The sequence below is a fragment of the Gavialis gangeticus genome, unplaced genomic scaffold, assembly GCF_001723915.1.
Source record: "Gavialis gangeticus isolate Ggan-Ray unplaced genomic scaffold, GavGan_comp1, whole genome shotgun sequence".
NCBI classification, from domain to species: Eukaryota; Metazoa; Chordata; order Crocodylia; family Gavialidae; genus Gavialis; species Gavialis gangeticus.
Window position 1 is genome coordinate 46,876,363 of NW_017729024.1, and position 6,187 is coordinate 46,882,549.

A 6,187-nucleotide genomic window follows, 5' to 3' on the forward strand; every position below is an offset into this window, starting at 1 on the left:
CCTTGCTACTGTCTCAGTTCAGGGAGCCATGGGGATTGCTGCTGCTCACCCCACTGCCAGAATCCCTGCCTCTTCCCCCTACAGGCTGGATGTCTAATGCCCCTGGTCTAAATCATTTAGTCAAATAACAGTGCTTTTAAAGGGAATATGTTACATTTATCTAATTTTGCCAGTGAAAACTCTTGATTGGCCAACACATATTAAATGAGTTGTAATAAGCTAATATTTGTACCTGTATGCAAGCTTGTCTGTAGCAATGAGCAGGAAAGGCAGTGGCCTAAGACCCAGGATACCCAGTTTCTATTCTAAGTTTTGCCACTAGCCTCTGAGATGGCTTTGGGTGCATCACAATGCTACTTTGTGCCTCAGTTTCCCTATCTGTGAAATGGGAATAATGATACTGCCCTCCTTTTGTAAAGCACTTTGATTGAATGATGTAAAACAGTTATAACTAGTTTCAAATAAGGAATAGACTTGTCTTTAAATAACTTACTACTATAAAAATATTAAAATTCTGATGTTCCAGTGAAATTTGTGTTGTTATTGCAACTGTCATCAGTAAAGAGCACTTTGTTTGATATTCTTTGTGTAACATATCCTAAATGAACCCTCATGTTCGCAGAAACTATTTTTCCAATGATCACATATATGTATGAAGCATGTTTCTAAATCCGGTTGTACAACCCTGCACAAAGTGAGAGCAAGGGTACTTATTTTTTTTTTATTACTTGAGCATCAGCATGATTCCTTTAACAGCCCTGCCTGACTCCAGGATTCCTCAAGGACAGCTGACTGGTTAGTTGTATATCTTCCTAAACCCTAGTATCTAACAAGAAGACAAACCTTTTGTTTCTCTGCTATCCTAGCTGGGCCTCTAGTTAATAAATAAGCTTTGTACTAATAGTTTACCTGCTTTTTGCCTACCTTACTTGTATATTAGCTAACTTAACTCTTGGACAAAATAGCTAGTAGCTAATAACTGCCTAGTGTTTATGCCATTGGCATCTATAGAACACAGTTTCCTCCTCTGAAATAGTGATCATGTTGGAAATGCATGTATCCTTCTTGTTTGCTGTCTTACACAGGTTAAGATAACCTATAAATCTGAAAAGGGGAAACCAGAATTTGCAGGCACCTGTTAAAAAGAAGCATCAGCATAAGATGTGTTGATACCATGCAGCCAAGCGTGCTGTTGCAGTGGCCTCTGTTCACACTGTGTCATCACGGTGCTGCAAACTACATTGCTAGCAGCATGCACTTTAGGTGGGCATCCAAGTTCCCTCCACCCTGCCTGCAGGCTCATGTTCTTGTGTGAATATTTTGCTACCGGTTGTGGGATGCCTGCTGGATACAGTGCCATCCAGATTGGTGGGTCTTTGTAGTCAAATGCCCAGAATTCCCTTTGATCTAAATCAGTGGTGCCAAGCTCACCTGAGGCCCTGGGACACGGGGCTTCTTGCAAGGCAGATCTGGCCCAAGGCCTGGGGACAGCCACTGTGGTCACTGGCAGCAGATCTGGCAATGGGTCCAGATAAGGTGACGGGTCTGGGAATGGGGGTCTGCTACAATGGGGAGAGTTAGAAAGCAGCTGCAGCAGTGAGCCTAGCTCACCACCAGTGGTCATGGCCAGAGGGCCCTGAATTCTGCACTAGGCCACACCCTATAACTTCTGGTGATAGCCCACAGGCCCTATGTTTGAAACACCTGATCTAAATAATAATCTATCTCCCTTTCTCATGCCATTTCTGATCTGCCTGCTGTAAACATATGCCATGTGAAAGACTGCAGTGCCCCTCTCCATTTTCAGGACAAGACATGATCCTGCTCTACTGGAGCAGCATACAGAAAGAGGTGGACTTGCCTGTGAAGACAGAAGCTTGTTAAACATATTTTCTCAATGCAGCAATATTTTTATATTTTCATCTAGCAAGCAGTGAATGGTGGGACATGGATGCAACAAAAAGTTGCATTGCTGTGGGAAATGGAGGAATGAGATATGGCCATTAAGAGTGTTAAATGAATGTGATACTTTCTTCATTATTTTTTTAAAATTGGGTTCAATACCAGACAGCATTGCCTTCAGCACCAAGTAACATTGAAAAAAGCACTGCCTACCTTTTCTAGTTGCAGTCAGTTAACTTTCAATATTTTGGTATCTGTGAGAAAAAGGATTAGTCAACTTCTTGTAAAGGCTGTTTATGTACAAAGAATGAGGTAAATTCAGGTGACCAGCCCACAACATTACTAAATTCCAGGCTTGAAAATAACCACTCATTCTACTTTTTCAGGAAAGGCGTGCCAAACCAGTCTCCAGATTTTTTTGCTGTGCAACTTGAGACCCCTCCAGGTCAAAAGCTTCTTAGAAGTATTACCTATTCAGTTGGTTGCCAGTTAGAAGAAACTGGTATAGGTCTATGGTATACATAGCTTGTTTCAGCTTCAGTCAACTTTATTTAAATTCTGGCTTCATTTCTATACGTTTTTTAATAGTTATTTTGACAAAATTATATTCTATTAAATGTTCAATATACATGTTATGGGCACAGATTGGACAGAATTGTGTTTGTCTTTATGTGCCCAAACAGCAGCTTTGTAGCTGTTTAAGGTGGCCATTTTTGGCAGTTATGCACAGATTGCAATTTTATATTACCCCTGCACTGCGGACACACAAGCGTGTGTTTGCACACTAAGCATGCACAGTGCTTTAACCACCTCTGCCTCACTTTTCATAAGACGTAAGAGTATATTGAATGGGGCAGGTTAGACAATATACAGTACCCTCTCCAGTATTTCTTCTGAAGCTGACCTCCTGAGGAAGATGCATGGGATGAGGAGGAGGAGGAGGTCAGACCAGAGAATGTTGTGGCTCATTGAGCTGGATCGTGCTCTAGAAAGGCACTGGTTTCTAGCCTGAAGCCTTGCTTCTAGTGGGGTGGAAAGTTTTGTGTTGTACTGGAGAGGACACCTAGCTTAAGCCATGACAATTAAGAGCATCCTGCCAGGAAATTGGGTATAAATTCAAACTCCCCTCTGAAGAGAGGAGGCCTAGAACGTAGGTCTCTTGCTTCCGGGGTGAGTGCTCTAGGGCATGTGTAGACGAAATGAGGGCCCTAAATTGAAGTGGTGGGTTTTAAAAAACACCACTTAAATTGAGGTCTGATTAAACCCCTGTGTCGGGCACACACCCTGCTGGCTGACTTGTCTCTCCAGTGGGGAGGGGAGGGCGAGCTGCTGGCAGGTGGAGCGGTCCCTGTGCTGTGGGTGGGGCTGGTGCATCGCTCCACGGCAGTGGCAGCCCCCCACTCCAGGTGGCACCTGCCTGCAGGCACCCAGCTCAGGCAGTCCTAGGGGGCATCGCAGCCGTGGAGGGAAGCACCAGGCCCCTGCACAGCTCAGGCAGGCAGGCTCCAGGGGAAAAAAAAAAAGATCAGGCTTGCCTGATCTTTTCTTGGGTGGAGCCTGCCTTCCCGGGCTGCTGCTAGGCTGCCTGCAGGGTTTCCTGCAGAGCCCCTGAGCTGCATGGAGCCTGGTGCTTTGCTCTGCGGTTGTAGGGGCAGCAAACTAAAACTCCTGGCTGGCATGCAGCCACAGCTACAAGTTTTAGTTTGCTGCGCCCCAAGTCATTTAAGGCGCATTACAGCAGCTAGAATTAATACGCAATACGCTGCCGATGTGTGCAAACACAGACAGCATTAAAGTGGTGCAAAAGCATTTAGCCCACTTTAAAGTGTCATGCGCACATGTGCCTCTAGCCCCTAGGCTACTGGGGCTAAACAATGGGAGGAGTCTCTGCCTGTCCAGCCATATATGTGACTGGCCACTGCATAGCCTACTGTATGATCAAACTGGCTTTTTAATTATTTGATCACGTGCTGTCTCTTCCATCAGCTGTGTAGAGGCTGAGGCAGTTACCTTATAAGACTTCTGCCTCATTTTTCATAGGACATGAGTGTATTGAATGAGGCAGGGGACTTGGGGAAGCGAAATGATTGGCCCCTGCCCCCAGAAGTGGGGAGTGGTAGAACCAAACGCCTCAAGAAACAGCTGGAAGAATTTTCTGAACATGATTAGAAGATGGTATTATTTTCCTAGTCTCAGAAGTGCTCTTCCTGAAACTCCCCTCCTGGCCCCTCCCAAACAAACAGCCTGAGGCAGATGCCCGGCTTGGAAATTTTCAATCCAAATGCTTAAGACTGTCAAAGTTGTAAGCAATTGAAATCTGGGTCTTGTAATGTTGTGTGTCAGGCAGTGCTGCCTGCTCAGTCTGGAGCAAAATGTTGAGTTTAAAATGTGCTTTGATTTTATTTATTTATTTATTGGTACGGCAATCATAAACAAATCCTGTTAGTTCCTTTGCCACGGTTGGAGAATAGCCATCATGAAGCATTTTCATTTAGTCTCACATTTCTCTCACTTTTCCAGTAGTCCTCCTTAAGCCTTAAAAAGTGAGAATGAATGCCTTTATTTTCACATAGTGTGAAATGAACCTCTTCAGAGAGATCATCTCCACTTCAAGCCCTGGGTAGATTTTCATGAAAAAGCCTCTTGTAACTTTCTTAAGCATGTGGTGTCTGTGTACGCTGAACCTTTCTTGTTTTTTTCCTTAGAGAGACTTAGCTATGACCTTTCAAGCTATGGCCTTGTATTCAAAAGCTTGTCTAACTTTATCCCAATCATGCAGTTGGTCTAAAAAAGATGCCACCCACAAAAAATTATTGCAGTCACTTAGGTCCATTTATTCTGGAGTCACCAGTCTTCAGAGACTTGTTTACACACACACCAGCTCTCTCCCTGCTTCCTAGGGCCCACCTGTGCTGCAGCAGCTGCGGGGCTGGAGGAGAAAAGGACTGGGCACACTCTACTCCAGGAGTAGGCAATCCGCGGCACGGGTGCCAGAGTGTGGCACACAAAAGCATTTTGCTTGGCGCAGATGCCTCGGCAGACAGCAGGGGAGGGGCCAGGGCTGTGCTGCCATAACAAGGATTGTGGGCCACTCATGGCTGCCCCACTGTCTGCCCCTGGCACACCAACATCTTACAAGTTGAGGTTGTGGGTGCTTTTGGCACTGCCCCAAAATGTTGCTGACCCCTGCTCTACTCCAAATCCATGGAGGTGCTCCAGAGTTGGAAGTTCAGTGAAGAAGCAGCCTTGGACTTGTCTCCAGTGCCTGTTTTTAGAGTTGCTGGAGACCAAGGGCTTGAAAACAGGTGCCTGGAGCAGCCACATGGGTGCATTTCTAGCTTTGAAGTGTGTCAACAGGTTTGACTAGGCAGGGCCCACTCAGTCCTGTCATCCTCAGGACCTACTAGGGACATGGCACAGACACCCAGAACAGTGGTTCTCAATGTTTTTAGGCTTCAGACACCCCATAGAAAATGCCAGCTCTTAGCTTTCACTCATTTTTTAACCACAAAAAATAATAGGGAAATTCTGTTGCAAAGAGCTCAGAAAGTCCACAGCAAGTCAGAAAGTTGTTGGGTTTTTTTTAATGGATGGCTTCCTCTTTGAAATCTCTTGATCAGATCACTGCTCTAGATGCTCAAACTCAAGTACGGAAACCTGCCATGAGTCATAGCTATAGAGCTCTTCTCTTTAGGCCCCAAGGAGTGTTCACAGATGACTTAGTCAGTGTTTTCCAAAGTTTGATTTAAAAACAAAAAAAAAATTCACTAACATTTCTAGCTTTGATAAATAGAAACAAACAAAATTAAACCATTTTGACTACCACCCCTGCTCTTTTCTAAACCTCTCTTGCTGCTTCGATGGGCACATCTACACGTGAAATTAATTTCACTGAATAAACTCCAGTGTTGACCAGCACTATCCTATGGTGGCATGTATTAGTCTACCGCAGCCTAATAGGGCTGCATGTGTAAATGCTGAGACTTAACGGAGGAGCTATTTAGGTAACAGTAAACATCATGTGTAGCTTCACCTAGTGACACTTTTTACACACAGCCACAGCCAGCTAAAACAAGTTAACAATACCCTGGTTCTGTGCAGCTATTAGAGGGGTTTCTAAACCTTGGGTGTTTGGTATGAAGAGAACACTCCCTTTCTGCCAAATTCTCCCTGGTTTTTAAAGGTACTGATCAGCATGGTTTGCACACAGCAGCTGGCAGAGTGATTTTACTGGGGAGAACACATTTACTTACAGAGTCTGGCAGGAAGGGATTTTTCCTGTTTC